Consider the following 17,569-nt stretch of genomic DNA (forward strand, 5'->3'; position numbering starts at 1 on the left):
TAAGATTTCAGACTCTGGAATGAGATTGCCAGGTTCACATCCCAGATCTCCCACTTACTTAATTGTATGACTTTGGCATGATTAACTCAACCTTTCTGTGCCTCAGTTTCTTCCTCTGTAGAGTGAAGATTAAATGAGATTATGCATTTAAAAAAAAAACAGCACAGTGCATGGATATAATTAGCACTTAACAGGCAGGTAAATGACTTTGTAGTATATTCAAGTAGGAGAATAGGTGTTTTCTTTGCTTTCAGTGTGACTTCCAAATCCAAAGGACCTAAGGTGGGTAATTATTCATCTTTCATCTTTGTTAGGAAGTGTTTTAAACATCCGCCTTTTATCTTTATTGGTGAAGAATCTCTGTTTTGTTTTATTTTATTATGTTATTATTATTTTCTTTTTTAGGGCTGCACCTAAAGCATATGGAGGTTCCCAGGCGAGGGGTCAAATCAGAGCCGTAGCTGCTGGCCTTTTCCACAGCCATGGCAACGCAGAATCCGAGCCGCATCTGCAACCTACACCACAGCTCACGGCAATGCTGGATCCTTAACCCACTGAGCAAGGCCAGGGGTCGAACCTGTGTCCTCATGGATGCTAGTCAGGTTCATTAACCACTGAGCTATGACAGGAACTCAGAATCTCTCTGCTTTAGAGAGTAGCCTGTTGATACATAGACAGTCAAAGAATTTGAAATCATTTTTATCATCTTCAAGTAAATTTGCTAAGTATACTAATGTACTGTAGAAATACAAAACGTCATTGTTATTTTCCTTTTTCACGTAATCTGTTGATTTACTTATTTCTTACGGGCTCTCATTGGTTGCTGAGCCGGACCAGCAGGAGAATCAGAACAAGGCATGAGTCAAGACCGAGCCACACAGGCAACATAGCCCTCTGCCATGTCTCTGCCTGTCCCTCAACAAGGACAGGGGAGAATAAAGAAAAGTAGCAGGTACTAATGAGGTGTTAGGCTAATAGCTGTGGGCAATTTGAAGGGAATGGCAGAATTGCCAAACTGATTAGTGTGATTGGTGATATAGTATTTAAGAGAATTGACTCCAGTGCAAGACTGCCTAGGATACCACTTAAAGCTGTGTGACCTTGTATAAGTTATTTGACCTCTCTCTGCCTCAGTTTCATCGTTTCTAAAAATGAAGATAGGAGTTCCCTGGTGGCTCAGTAGGTTAAGGACCCAGCATCACTGATGTGGTACAGGCTCAGTCCCTAGCTTGGGAACTTTTGCATAACACAAGTGCTGCCAAAAATTTTTTTTATTAAAATGGAGATAATAGTAAAGTCTGTGTCACAGTGTTATTCAAAGGACTAAATGAGTTCAAAGCAGTACCTGCTGTGTAAATGTTGAACATTTATTTTTACAGGTAGTAGTGGTAGTGGTGGTTGACATTGGCCAAACAGCAACTAGAACTTATTTGTAACTAGGTGAAGTAGCAGGCCGGTCATCTGAAAGCTATGCTTTATTTTATTATGTTGGCCCTAGGTTTTAGATACACTAGAAAGCAGTATCACTTTGAATCTTTTCTAATAATCCATTTATAATGTAACCTTCACTGTATCTGCAGTGAAGTATAATTACTTGTGCTTTAATATCACTGAGCTTCATCCTAAATGGAAGGATTTGAATCAGTTGGTTTCTTAGGCCCCTTCCACTGGTAAACTTACGAATCTTCATTTACTGGGCAAATATGTTTTGTGCTCTGGTTTCTTCTCATTTCTTCTTACATGCGTTCTAGTTTCCCTTTAGGGGTTGCGCCATTTATTATCCCTTTTAGTATATTTGTCATCATGAGTGTTATTTTAATGTTGAGTTGTTATGTTTTTCAAACACGTCTGAATTTATAATACCAACTAGAGCTAGGCACATGGACAGTTATTAATTCCTCGCTACTCTTTACTATGTAAATTTTTAACCATAAATAAAAGTGAAGATATTAGTGTTGCTTCAAAATTGTCACCTTATAGCCAATCTCTTTTCATATACCTCTTCATCCTCCAATTATTTTGAAACCTGTGCCCAACATTCTATTACTTTAATCACAAGTATTTCAGTATATAGCTCTAAGAGTAAACTTTTTTCAAAAATATATAATGACAATACCATTGTCACAGGTAAAGACAATAAACACCCATTTGTGGTTGAACCAGTCTTTTAAAAGAAAAGCAAACTAGTTATTATCCAGGGCTGGGATGAGGATTTAGTTTTCATGATTCACTCAACAAAATAGCCATGTGTAGATGACACCTTCCCCCTTGCAAAAAAAAAAAAAAAAAAAAAAAAAAAGCCTAAGTATTAAATAATGTACTGAGAGGTCTCTCCTGAGTAATTTACTAAGGATTTCAATTGTGAAGAGTATGCCCTAAACACCAATTAAATGTGCCAGAAGCAATTTATTCATCCTCCTAGAGAAAAATAAAAGTGGAATGTCTTTTTTGAGCTGCGGTTTTCTGTGTATGTGGGTAGACCCTTTACTAATGAATTATTAAAGAAGTCTTGACTTCTCCTGTGACACAGCACTTGATTTTTTTTTTTTTTCTTTTTAGGGCCGCACCCCACGGCATACGAAAGTTCCCAGGCTATGGGTCAAATTGGAGCTGCAGCTTCTGGCCTATGCCAGATCTGAGCCACATCTGCAACTGACACTGCACCTCGCAGCAACACTGGATACTTTAACTCACCAGACAAGGCCAGTGATCAAACGTGTATCCTCATCAATACTAGTTGGGTTCTTAACCCGCTGAGCCACAGCAGGAACTCCAGCACTTGATTTTAGATGCACAGTGGTCTCAATTGACTTTACTTAAGCCAGTTAAAGATTTTAAGAAGTGAAATCTCATCATGCTTATTTATAATAAATGTATTTAAAATCCACAATTATTAAACCATTTGTCCTATGTACAAAATTAAAAGTCAATTAAATTATTGAAAACAGATTTTTCTTCTTTTTTTTTTTTTTTTTTTATCTTTTTGCCATTTCTTGGGTCGCTCCCACGGCATATGGAGGTTCCCAGGCTAGGGGTCGAATTGGAGCTGTAGCCACCAGCCTATGCCAGAGCCACAGCAATGCTAGAACTGAGCAGCGTCTGCAGCCAACACTATAGCTCACAGCAATGCCAATCCTTAACCCACTGAGCAAGGCCAGGAATCACACCCACAACCTCATGGTTCCTAGTCGGATTCGTTAACAACTGAGCCACGACGGGAACTCCCTCTTCTTCTTTTATTTATTTTTGTCTTTTCAGGGCCACACCCACAGCATATGGAGGTTCCCAGTCTAAGGGTCAAATCGGAGCTGTAGCTGCCAGCCTACACCACAGCTGATGGATCTGAGCCGCATCCACAACCTACCTGTTGAGCCACGATAGGAACTCCAGAACCCGAGATTTTTCTACTTCATTCTTTATAACTTAGTGTTATGAAACTTTTCTAAAAGGGATGTTTATTAAGAGTAGGAATATTACAAATATTTCTCGTGTCACACAGTTCTTTATAGGACCTTAAGGTCTCTAACATTTTTTATTTTTATTCCATTTCTTGGAAAAGGTGGCTTTGAAGAGTCACTTTTCCTGTATTTACAATGAAATTTGGAAACAAGAATTTATTTCCGTTATATCCCAAAATCCAAAATAAAATTGCCTCTTTTTTTCTTTTTTTGCATTGGTCACTAACATTTAAAGAATGAGTTGAGGAATTCCCATCATGGCTCAGTAGTTAATGAACCCAACTAGTATCCATGAGGATACCGGTTCGATCCTTGGCCTCACTCAGTGGGTAAAGGAACTGGTGTTGCTGTGACTGTGGTGTAGGCTGGCAGCTACAATTAGTTCTACTTTTCAGCCTTGTTGATAGAGGAAATTGTACCCAACTGAGATTATACGTGATACTATTTCCAAAATAGTATGTTTTCACTGTGTAAGACCAAGATTGGACTATTATTGTTGCACTGGTCATTTTAGTCATTAGATTTTTAAATGCTACACTTGTGAGTACAAAAAAAGGATGGCACCGTGAAAGAAAGTGGGTAATGCTTTTGGCTTTATCAGGCTCTGGAGGCTACTCAGAATAAAGGCCACTGGAATGTCTCTACATTAGGGTAGTTCTGTTCAGTACCCAATATAGTATTATGAACAAGTGTTTATGGGAATTTACCCTGGCAGGAGCACTTGGAAAGTTCAAGAGTTTTTGTAAAGTTTTTTCCTAGAGCTTCTAAACATTTTATACACAATCTAAAAATTATTTTCCTATACCAGCAGGTGGAAGCAAGAGCAGTCAAATTGTAGTACTTTGCTTTCTAAGTGTACTGGTCTGTCCTATAAGAGAATCTATCCATGACTCAGAGTGTCTTTATGATATATCCCTCACTTTAATTGCTTTTCTTTAAAATTTTATTGTCTTAGCATATTCTCTTGATTGCTTTATCACTTTATTTACTTAGTATCTAGGGCTAAACTTGAGTCATTCTAGGACAGGCTTATTTAGATTTTTTAATGCTTTCTTATACTTGACTCAGCAGTTATAAAATATATGCTAAGCGCTGATAGGTTCTTTCACATTTTCCAAAAAAGTAAAAAGATGATTAAGACATGGTCTATCTTCTCAAAGAGCGTACTTTCTAGTGGAATGAGGAAAATGTCTTCATTCTTGCCCTGACCTGGGAGAAGAGATCAGTCAGCCTTCTTAGTGTACTCCAACTAACCTATGGCTGGCATTCAGTTTTCACACAGATTTTAATTAATTCAACAAATATTTACTGAGTACCAAGAACTATATAGGGACTTAATTCATTTATTTATACTTTCTTCCTTTTTTTTTTTTTAATGCTTTCTTCCTAACAGATTTTTTAAGACCAAACAGTCTTCAGGAGAAGTATCATTTACTTAAAATTTTTTCAATGCAGATTCATATAGATCAAGTTGACATATAGATGCCAAAACATAAAACTTAAGGATTTAGAAGTAGGTACTATAAGTAACATTTCCTGGAATATACTTAGAAGACCTTCCACAAATGCTAGTTGAAAAAAATAAAAGTAAGCTATTCTAGATCAGTTCTGTTAGCTGTTTACTGACAGGTAATACTACTACTAATAATAAAGTTTTTATATAAAGGGTATAAAGAAAAAAGAGAACCAAGTTGTAAGGGCGTGTGTGTGTGTGTGTGTGTGTCGTGGCGCAGTGGTTAACGAATCCGACTGGGAACCATGAGGTTGCGGGTTTGATCCCTGGCCTTGCTCAGTGGGTTAAGGATCCAGCGTTGCTGTGAGCTGTGGTGTAGGTTGCAGACGTGGCTCGGATCCCCCGTTGCTGTGGCTCTGGCGTAGGCCGGTGGCTATGGCTCCAATTCGACCCCTAGCCTGGGAATCTCCATATGCCGCGGGAGTGGCCCAAAGAAATAGCGAAAAAGACAAAAAAAAAAAAAAAAAAAAAAGAACCTCCCCAAGATAGATTTCTTGCTCTGTCTTCTAAATTCCCCATTGTTTTATTTGCATGAAATTTGCTGCCTGATATTCTAATCCATCTCTGCCTCTTCTTCATAAGTCTATAAGCTACTGGAGGGTAATAACTTTGTCTTACTCATCTTTGTAACCTCTGTATTTACTGAAGGAATGACTGAATCGACTAATTTACTGCATGGGAAATCCCTTTGCAATGAGCCTTTTTGGGGAAGAATATAATCTGCAGTGTAGGCATTATTAATAACAGATGATGTCAGTATTTCTTATCTGAGAAATCACCAGGGAATAAAGAGCTAGCATTTGTTGCAGAGAAAGTTTTCTTAGAATGCCTCAACTGTAACTTATCTGTAAGAAATGTAGATCATGTATTTGCCTGACTGCTTTAAAAAAGCCTTTACAGTTTCCTAGGAAAACACTTTATCCAATGGTTTACTGCTTACCTAAGACTAGTTAAACAAAGACCTCTGGAAAAAAAATGAAACCAAAGTTCAAAGGTAGCCATCAGGTTGTCCCAGTTTGAGTTGTTTTATTCTTTGGAAATGGGTGATTAAAAGCTGCCCATGCCTAAGCTACCCATGCCTACATGGCCTGTTTTTCAGAGCTGGATGAAAGCTTAAGTGGAGCACTCCTCCACAGCCCTCGCAACTGGCCTTCAGGGAGTGGTACAGATAAGAAATCAGACACATGATGTCAGTATGTATGCTTTAACTACCTATCTTATTCTCTCCCAGTTGTAAGCAGAGTGGAAGATCAGGGAGGTACATTTGGTGAGAAATCTGATGTTTAGCTTTTCAAGGATGCAGATATAACATGAGTATAGCATAGTAAGGAATACAGGCTCTATAGTGAGGCCTCGGTTTAAATCCCAGCTCCATACCAGCTGTGTGACCTTGAGCAAGCTACTTTACTTCTCTGTGCCCAGTAACACTGTGTTAATAATACCTGCCTCTTGGCTGGTTGAAAGGATTAAATAAGAGAATGCATGTAACATAATAAAAGCCATATATGATAAACCCACCATTAACATCATTCTCAAAGGTGAAAAACTGAAAGCATTTCTGCTAAGATAGGAACAAGTAAAGGATGTTCACTTTCACCACTATTATTCAACACAGTTTTGGAAGTCCTAGCCACAGCTATCAGAGAATAAAAGGAATCCAGGAGTTCCTGTTGTGGCTCAGTGGTTAACGAATCCGACTAGGAACCATGAGGTTGTGGGTTTGATCCCTGGCCTTGCTCAGTGGGTTAAGGATCCAGCGTTGCTGTGAGCTGTGGTGTAGGTTGCTGATTCGGCTCGGATCCCCTGTTGCTGTGGCTCTGGCGTAGGCTGGCGGCTACAGCTCCGATTAGACTCCTAGCCTGGGAACCTCCATATGCTGCAGGAGCGGCCCAAGAAAAGACAAAAATAAATAAATAAATAAAAGGAATCCAAATTGGACAAGAAATAAAATTATCACCGTTTGTAGGTGATGTGTTACTGTACCTAGAAAGTCCTAAAGACACTACCAGGAAACTGATAGAGCTCATCAGTGAATTTGGTAAATTTGCAGGAAAATAAAATTAATACATAGAAATTTGTTGCTTTTCTATCTACTAACAATGAAAGATCAGAAAGAGAAATTAGGGAAACAGTCCCACCTACCATCGCATCAAAGAGAATAAAATACCTAGGAATCTACCTAAAGAGACAAAAAACCTGTATACTGAAAACTATAAGATGCTAATGAAAGAAATCAAAGATGACATGACACAAAGGTGGAAAGATATACCATGCTCTTGAATTGAAAGAATCAATATTGTCAAAATGACTGTACTGCCGAAGGCAATCTATAGATTCAGTGAAGTCCCTATTAAGTTACCAATGACATTCTTCACAGAACAAGAACAAAATATTTTTTTTAGAACTAAATATTTTAAAATGTGTATGGAAACACAAAAGACCCCAAAGAGCTAAAGCAATATTAAAAAAAAAAAAAAAAACACTGGAAGAATCAGTCTTCCTGACTTCAGTCTATACTACAAAGCTACAGTCATTAAAGCAGTATGGTACTGGCACAAAACCGGAAATATTGATCACTGGAACAGAATAGGAAGCCCAGAAACAAACCCACACACCTATGGTCGACTAATCTATGACAAAGGAGGCAAGAACACTCGGTGGAGGAAAGACAGTCTCTTCAGTAAGTGGTGCTGGGAAAACTGGACATCTACATGTAAAAGAATGAAATTAGAATATTCTCTAATACCATACACAAACTCAAAATGGAGTAAAGACCTAAATGTAAGGCCAGATGCTATAAAATTCTGGTAAGAAAACATAGCCAGAACACTCTTTGATGTAAGGCACAGCAATATCTTTTTTTCAATCCACCTTCTAGAATAATAACAATAAAAACAAAAACCAGTGGGACCCAATTAAACTTAACTTTTGCACAGCAAAGAAATCCACAAAAAAACAAAAAGACAGTCCACAGAATGGGAGAAAAATTTTGCAAATGAACAAACTGACAGGGAATTAATCTCCAAAATGTACGAACATCTTATGAAGCTTTATATCAAAAAAACCAAAAAACCCAGTCAAAAAATGGGCAAAAGATCTAAACATTTCTCCAAAGAAGATATACAGATGGCAAAAAAAAAAAACCATGAAAAGATCAACATCACTAGTTATTAGAGAAATGCAAATCAGCTGCACTGAGGTATCACCTCACATCAGTCAGAATACCCATCATCAAAGAGTCTACAAACAATAAACGCTGGAGAAGGTGTGGAGGAAAGGGAACCCTCTTATTCTGTTGATGGGAATGTCAGTTGGTACAATCCCTATGGAAAACAGTATGGAAGTTCCTCAGAAAACTAAATATAGAATCAGCACATGACCCATCAGTCCCACTCCTGGGCATATATTCAGATAAAACCATCATTTGAAAAGATACATGCACCCTAATGTTCATTGCAGCATTATGTTTTAGCCAAGATATGGAAGCAACCTAAACGCCTATTGACAGAAGAGTGGAAAAAGAAGATGTGGTACATATATACAATAGATTATTATTCAGCAATTTAAAAAGAGTGAAATAATGCCATTTGCAGTAACATGGATGGACCTAGAGATTATCATACAGACTGAAGTAAGTCAGAAGGAAGCATATGTCATGTAATATCACTTATGTGTGAAATCTGATAAAAGTAGCACAAAAGAATTTATTTTAAAAACAGAAATGCACAGATTTCAAAACCAATCTCATGGTTAACATAGGTGAAACTGTTGCAGGGAGGGAAGAATTGGGAGATTGGAAATAACATATACACACTACTGTATAAAGTAGATGATGAATGAGAACGTACTATGTAGCACAGGAAAATCTACTCAATAGTTTGAATAACCTATATGGGAAAAAATGGATATATTTATATGTACAACTGATTCACTTTGCTGTACACCTGAATTAATACAACATTTTAAATTATACTCCAGTAAAATTAAATTTTAAAAAATGCATGTAAACACTTGGTTATAATACCTGGCGCATTAATAGACTCTCTTTTTTTCATTTTTAAAAGTTTTATTGAAGTATAGTTGATTTACAGTGTGTTAATTTCTGCTGTACAGCAGAGTGATTCAGTTGTACATGCATTCCTTTTCAGATTCTTTCAATAGACTCAATAAATATCAAGGATGATGATGAAACTCATCTTTCGTGTGACGAATTTCTAACTTGGGAACCTAGGTGAAGGGTGCTAAGCTGAGATTGTGAATTCATGAGAAAGGTCAAGTTTTGAATGTGTTGCACCTGAGACATCTGTGGGTCTGGAGCTCCAGCTGTGATCTGGATGGAACCAGGGAAGACACCCAACATTTTTAAATGGGTGCAAGAAGAGAAGCCAGCAAAGGAGATAGAGAAGAAATGGTCAGAAAAGTGGAAGAAGAACTCGGAAAGCAAAAAAAATTGATGTTTGCCAGAGCCCTTTTGGTGGCATAATGTAGAAGAATAAGCAATAGGCAAGGAAGTGAATGAAGACAGTATGTTGGAAAACTGCAGGACTCAATAGCTGATCCCATAGATTGGGGGACAAACCTTCCTTAAAACTAAGAAAAAGAATGTGGGAGTGGGTAGAGACATAAATACATTTTACTATGCTTAATTACATTTTCCATAAACTAAGAAACCAAGCAAGAATGATCTTTCTGGACATTAATTCTGCTAAAGAACATTGAAAGAAACAATCTTGGCTAAGAATGCGAATCTCTGTTTACTGTTAAAGTTGAGTTACTTTAAGGCATTCAATTCTAGAACATTCTGTTCATAAAACAGTTTGATCCTAAGCCAAATTAAAAAGTCCACAAATGAAAAAGCTGTTGTCTGGAATGCTGGTGACTCAAATACCTTATGCTTACCTTTGTTAGGGGGCTATACGTACCCAAACTGGAGGGCTCCATAATTGTTGAGTGATACTTCTGCATCTGATTCTCCAAAGCATCAGTCCATTCAGAAGAAAAATTATTAGTAGATTTCAGGATTCTTGAGTATCCAGTATATGCCGTCCTTTTCAAGCTACTTCATCTTCCTTAATGGCAAAGCAGAGCTTTATGTAATGTTCCACAGAAGTTACATGCTCTCAGATGGAACTACCTATATATTAGACATGTAAATAGTAGAAGAAATTATTAAATTAAGTAGAATTTTTTGTGTATTTTTGTTAAAATACACAGGTATCATAAAGTACATTAGACTCAGGGTCTACAAATAGCACTAAAACCCAGTCACTGCTCAGGGTCTATTGAAGACACGGCTAAGTAAACCGGTGGATACTCGTCAGTGTGGTAAGTGCATTGGTCAGTGTACATGTAGGATAGTTTAGGACTACAGAGGAATAACTTCTAAGAGAGCTGGAGGTAGTCAAAGAAGCCTTCCTGGAGAAGGTGAAGTATGAACTGAGATCTGAAAGTTAAGTCAAACATGAAAGAGGTGACGTTCCTCAGGTAAGAGAGAGGAAGGGTGTTCCAGGCAAAGGGAAAGATGCCACAAAGGCCTGAAGAGAGCCTAACAATTTTGGGGAGATATGAAAGTAGTTATTTGTGCCTAGAGCATAGATTTGAGGGCAAAGGAGTGGCATTGAGAAAGCCCATGAAACAGGAGCAGACCCAGAAAAGCCTTGTACGTTAAGTAGCTTGAACTTGATCCTCAAGTTCAGTGAAGTTAGGACTTGGTCCTAAACCATGCCACTGAAGGAGAGTGCCATGATCAGACTTCCATGTTAGGGAGATTACTCTGCAGGAGGTCTGGAAAGTAGATCAGAAAACATCCAGAGAGTCACTTAGGTTTTTGACTTGGGCAACCGAATGCACACTGGTGATCTTCACTGAGATGAGGAATATAGGACAACAGGTTTGGTTCTGGGGGGTAAGGAAGACGGTCAGTTTAATTTTAGACATACTGGGTTTGAGGTGACCATTGACATCCACGTGGAGATATCCAGTAGGCATTAGATATACGGATGTGGAACCCAGGAGGTTTGGGCTAGAGGTAGAGATGTGGAAACCTGTAGCTGTGGGTGTCATTTGTAGCTGTGCAAGTGGACCAGAACACCCTAGGAAGAGTGTGCAAAATGAAAAGAGACGAAAAGGGGGTGTGGAAGGGAATGCTGAGGAACAGTAAAGAGTCCTAAGGAAGAGGATAAAGAAAAAGCAAATGATGAAAATTGTGACAATAGAGCCAGAGACAGAGAATGAAAAGAGGTGCTAAAGGACATCATCACAGGTGCTAAAGGAGAGGAACGTTCTAAAACAGGGAGTAAAAAAAGAAGGAATTGCAGCACAGCTAAATATCACAAAAAGTAACAATAGGTAAGTACTGAAGATTGTCACTTGGGCTCAATAGAAATCATTGGGGATCCTGCTGAGAGAGAGGTTCATGTTTTTATGAGGATCCATAGTGAAGTAGGTTAAACAATCAGAGGTGAGTACGTGAAGACAGCAAGTCTGGCTAGACAACTGAAAAATCTTGGGAATGAAAGGAAGGGGAGAAATAGTGGGTGTTTTCTAGTAGAGGACCCAGGATCAAGGAAGATTTTGTTTTATTTAGACGAAGAAACGTAAATGCTTGAGCACATATGTGCATGTGAAGAGGCAGAACAAAGGAGACATTTAAGATTCTACTAGAAGAGAGAATGTTTCACTGAGTGTTCTGGAAGCGATTGAATAGGACCCATGTACAGAGTGAGAAGCTGGCTTTGAATAAGATAGCTTTTCTCCTAGTTAGCAGTACAGAGAGAAAAATGATACAGACGTCACTACGTTGGTAGGTGGGAAATTGGAGGAAATTTCTGATGGCTTCAGTAACATAGGTAGCAAGGTCAGTGAGTGACAAATTGGAGAAAGAAATTTGGGTAGACTGGTTGTGGTTTGAAATAATCGGTGTAGGAAATGGGAGGCAGATCTTCATGAATGGATTTTCCTGAAGCCTTAGAATTCAGCTCAAATTAGAGAGTATGATATAATAGCATCAAAACCCATAGCCCTGTTTGGAAATATGGATGTAAGAATTGGGAAGGTGGCTGACTAAAAGGGTCCTGGACAGAGGTGGGTTTTTTTTGGGGGGGGGGCGGTTGTTTGCTTTTTGACTGTGCCCGCAGCATATAGAAATTCCCAGGCCAGAGATCAAACCTGCGCCACAGCAGCAACTCAGGCTGCTGCACTGACAACCCTGGATCCTTAACCCACTGCACCACAAGAAAACTCCCTGAGCAGAGGTTTTTAATGTGGATATAGCAAAGGTCTGGGAGCAGGGAAGTTGGGGTTTTAATGAAGGATGTTGAATAGATAGATGAGACTCACTTCTGACATCTGTGCAACCTGGGACAACAGTCCAATTGGAAGACCACCCTGGCTCCCTCCTGTACCTTGAAGGGCTCACATGCACAGGACACCTCTACCTGTAAGTCCAAGCTCCAACCACACTCTCCCTGACCTATGACCACACCTCAGTCTGAGAGTTGTACACACCAGTGGTCCAATTCAACCTCAAAAAGCTGACTCAGGGAAGAGACCTGCCTAGGCTCTGGGAGCCATTTGAGCAAGGAATTCTGGAGTCCTGGGTACTCAGAGCATAGTTGTGTGGTCAGCAGGGGTGGAGCTGTGCGTGGGCGCCTCCTCTTAGCTCTTTTGATCATGGTGCAGATTCGGGAGGACCAAAGTGGGCCCCTAACAAGTGCAGTAATTTTCCAGGTCTAAATGGAGCTATGAGAAATGCCTAATTAAGTGAGAATAGAAATCAAAGGACCTGAGGTCTAAAGGAGAAAGAAAAATAAGAATCACAGGAGTAGAGAAATGGAACCTGAAAGGGTAGAAGGTGGTCAGAGTACAATACCAGAATTGATCATGTCTTGGGAGCATCTCCAAGTGGTGGTAAGAAGAATAAATGTGAAGGTTCTTGGAGCAAAATAGGTCTAGAAACTGAAGTTAAGGAAGTGGTATAGTTCACCCACCTCACCTTAAGAGTTGCCTTGGAATGATTTTGGAGCTTACAATGGAAAAGACTGCAGAGCCAGATCTTTGATAAATGGAAGGGAGTGGCAAGGAGGTCAGTTGATAATAGTGAGTGGTATAGCAGGAAGGCTGCTGCCTCAGAGGATAGAGTTGAAACTATGTCGAGGCATCTAGGAGAAATTTCATCTTGTCCCAAGGATCCATAGGATGAGAACCTTAGGAGAATGAGCACACTGCTTTGAGGCAGCATTAGGTTCTGCAGGGGTCCAGGTTTTGTTGAAGACAAAGTGGAAAAAACAGTGCTCTGTGAAGAGATTGGGAGTGTAAGGAGGTTTGAATAGCAGGGGAGAGACTGGGAGTAAGGGAGAGGTTCACCACTTAGAGAGGCTTCAACCTTTGGGACAGTGGCAGGAATGTGAGGATTAAAAGGACACCTGGAGTAGAAAGAAAACAGCAAGTTGACATATGTTTGGTGTGTTAATGGACTAGTACCAAGAACTAATACCAAGAATCTTCAGGTAAAATTTTGTAACTTGAATTTTCTCTCTTGGTAAGCACAGTGTAGTAAGATTAATTCTCGGTTGAAAGGCAAAATTAAGGAGCCCTATAATGCTCTGATAAAAGCAACTTGGCCTTGAGCTGTGGCCTATAAGTTGTAAGGAAAGGAGTGACATAGTTAAATCAGTGACTTAAAAAAAAAAAAAAACAAATTTGTGCACAGTAGGAATCAAGTTTTAAAAGGGATGATTCTGACAAAATAGCCAGATGAGAAATAACTAAAATTCCAATTGTGAGGACTGATGAAATGTGGCCCTCAACAGCAGCGTGTAGAGAAACATTAATTCCAAAGAAAACGCTAGGAATATTTGTCAAATATTTTAAAGAATTGGGGCAAATTTCAGGAAAGGCCATCCAAACTACATACTACAACACAGTAACACCAGAGGGAAAGGATGAAACATGGGTTAAATATAATTTCTGGGGAAATGGAAGTTGTGACATTTTTCATGATGGAATTTTGCTCTAGTCCTGACTCTCATAAAACACACTTTCCTGTATGGATGTTAACTTGTGATGGTGAACAGAGATGGTTTGAGGTCATGTTTAAGCCATAACAAAACCATCGTGTTTCAAATATATAAAGCAACTACTCTGTGTTCTGCAATGTGCTGGGGTGCGACACAAGATAGGTACAGTGGTTACTGTGCTGGAAAGTCCTAGTCTAATTTAAAATACAGTATAAACCAATTGAACAGATAGATGACAGTAATTTAAATGTCTAAAATGGTAGTTCCCATTATGACTCAGCAGGTTAAGAACCCAACTAGTATCTGTGGGGATGCAGGTTCGATCCCTGGACTCTTTCAGTGGGTTAAGGATCTGCCGTTGCCACAGCTGTGGTGTAGGTTATGGATGAAGCATGGATCTGGCCTTGCTGTGGCATAGGCCAGCAGCCGCAGCTCTGATTTGAACCCTAGCCTGGGAACTTCCCTATGCCACAGGTGCGTCCCTAAAAAGAAAAAAAATGTCTAAAATGAATGGTACAAATAAAAGGTGATAGATCTATTTCAGATCTGTATGAACTGAAATAGTCAAAGATGCCTGGATGGGAGGAAGTTGAGGTCTTTAAACTATGCTTTAGAATCCAGGAGAACATTTCTGAAAGTACATTCCATGAAAGTTTTGCTAAAGTTTTAAGACAATAATTAACTCACAGTAACTGTGGCATGCTCGTTTGTCCAAGCAAAATTCTGCAGCCCGATGATCTCTCTCATAGTCTATGCCACGTGCTTTCTCTTTTCTAAGTACTTGTTTTTTGCACACAGGAGAATAGACCCCTAACAAATGCACCTGTTGGTCAGTTCCACTGTGGTATTCTGTATTATTTCTTGGTTAGAAATTTCAGAGTTGCGTGTTGAAAAATGCTTTGAAGACAGAGGAGAAAATGAAGTCCCAAGGTGGTTGGGACTGAAATAATAGCCTGAAAGTTTGGGTGGGGGGGATCCTAAAAAACCTAGTGTTTAATTAGACAGTAGGAGTCTCAGATTTAATCTAGATTTTCATATTCAGATAACTGCACATAATAACTGCTATAGACAAAGACAGGATCATGGTGTGTTGCCTGCTTTCAAACTTCTGTAGCTCTCAGTTGCCAGTTGCAAAAAGTCAATAAAAAAATCCTCACCAGATTCTCAAAGTTGCAAGCACAGATGCTAGAATGACTGAATGTGTACTGGTGCAGTTCTTTAGGGCTTCAGAGACACTGAAGAGGAGGAAGAAATAAATGTACCAGCGTTCAAAGTTTTGAATGAGCTTGAAATCATAATAAAGGGGGAAAGGAGGAATACTCAGCACAATGGCAGTGGAAAGCAAAGACAATTCAAAGAGAAAAATTCTCAGTAGATCAAAATGTTTTAGTTAGAAGTGTAAGGGAATCCTGTCTCCATTCCTTTTCTTTGGTAAAGAGAGTTATAAATCCTAAAAGGAATTCAGACAAAATCCCAGAACGTGAGAATAGAAGATGTAAGATAAAATTTTTCATGTGTTGTGTTCACCCGTGAAATCATGATTACTAACTTCTGTTCCTTTCTTTTTACCCCTTCAACATTTAGGGAATAATATTACTTTAAGAAAGGGGTAGCTGTTCATTAGTTGGATCAGGAACTGTACGACGGTGATCATGCGTATGGCCATTCAGCCAGGGTAGAGCTGCTGATGATCAGTTAAACTGAGTTGAAATCTTGTGTGTTGTGACCAAACACTCACCTTTTTGATAAATGCTAGGGGAAAAAATGAAAACCATTGGAGGACATCTTACCAGTGAAATGTTTGATGTAATTTTCTTTCTTCTTTCTTTCCTTCTTCCTTCCTTCCCTCTTTTTTTCTTTCTATTCCTTTTTTCAACCGTACCTGCAGTATATCCTGGGCCAGGGATTGAATCCAGGCTGCAGCTATGACCTGCGCCACAGCTGCAGCACCAGATCCTGTGCCAGGCCAGAGACTGAACCTGTACCACCTCAGAGACACAGCTGCATCTTTAACCCACTGCACCACAGTGGGAACTCTGACGTAATTTTCTTTTAAAGCTGTTTAACAATAGTGAAAATATCCACAGTAATTGGTTTGTACTAAGAGGACTGGTGAAAAGAGCAGGGTATTGAGATGCAGAAGACTTATGTTCTGTTCGTCAATCTTCACCTCAGTAATCCCATGGCCAGCCTCTTCACGTGCACTGCAGCTTCCTCAGAAGTCCAACCAGTCGTGGTCCTGGCTGACTCTTCCTTCAAGGTCTTAGTTCTATGTATTCACAAGGGATTGTGGGAATAATTATTTTGGAAATTTCCAGCCTGCTCCACACCCTGAACTTCACATTCCTGTTCTTTTAGGTCACCACCAAGCCTGCAAGACCCTCTAGTCACCCATCATTTCTTATACTCTGACCTCCAGTCCTTTATCAGTTTTCATTCCTTTTTCAGTTAGGATCCTGTATGAGGCAAATAACATAAAACCACATTCAGACTGGCTTTAAACAGTAGACTCACATAACTGGAAAGTCCAGCTCTGGAGCAGGCTTCCAAATCAGTTGGTCTCAGGTATCAGTGATGTCAGTAAATATTTGGTTTCCTTCCTTTATTCTGCCAGTCCTGGTGTTTCTTTCATCATAAGTCAGATTCCACTTTTTCTCGTAAAATGGATGCCAGCTGCAGTCAAGGACACAGCTTGCTCAGTTACAGTCAGTAGGCACAAGGCCCTTTCTCTCACAGGAGTTCTGAGAGAAGGGGAAGCCACCTTCGAAGATCATGGATTTTTGTAGGGGGTGCAAGGGTACTGAGAAGAAAGTGTGTCTAATTAGATGGGTGAAGAGGTGAACAGCCAGACAACCAACATGTGTTTAGCTGTTGGTTGAACTTGGATTCCTGCTTTGTTGTTTTGTATTTTACCCTGTCCCACAGTAAATAAATGCCTCTGTTTTTTTCATACTCTCTGGATCCTCTCTTCTCCTCTTAACCTTTCCTGAAATCCGCTCAACCATGAAGAAAGTATTTCCCTATTTCCCTCTCTCAACACATCTTTGTTCTCCAACTCCCACTTTGTTTCAGTTATGCTCCCAGACCACTTCTTCACCATTGTGTAAAATCACCTTCCAGGCTCACAGTCTGGCCTCCCCATTCTTGATGCCCTCTCTCAACCACCTGCTTGGTCCCTCCATCCTTTGAAGACTTTGGCTCCTGCTTCAGTCTTCTTTTCTTCCCTCAGGCCCAGCCATCGAGCCCCTGACTCCAGTGTTCATATAGCCAGTCTTCCCAATTCCAGACTCTCTGTTCTTTGTACCCTTCAACGCATTTATATCAACCATCCACTCCTAGGGAAATACCCTTGTTCTTGTCAGATAGCTTAACCTTTGGCTTCTTAAATTCACACACCTCACTTATTTTTTACTATAACCTTACTATTTCCATTTTACCTGTTTTATTGATCTCTTCCTATCAAAAGCAGTTTGCTCTGCCCATGGATTATATGCCATTTCTTCCTACTTCCATTATGACCTTGCTCCATAGGTCATTTAATAATTAATTTTAAAAATTGGTTTCAAATAGAATTATAAAAA

The 17,569-nt window shown here is 39.4% G+C and overlaps 1 protein-coding gene across 5 annotated transcripts in view; it reads left to right on the plus strand.

Moving 5' to 3' along the window:
• NLN (neurolysin) overlaps positions 1-17,569 on the plus strand; it is a 107,918-nt gene that overhangs the window by 12,204 nt on the left and 78,145 nt on the right.

This window comes from Sus scrofa, chromosome 16, assembly GCF_000003025.6.
Source record: "Sus scrofa isolate TJ Tabasco breed Duroc chromosome 16, Sscrofa11.1, whole genome shotgun sequence".
NCBI lineage: Eukaryota > Metazoa > Chordata > Mammalia > Artiodactyla > Suidae > Sus > Sus scrofa.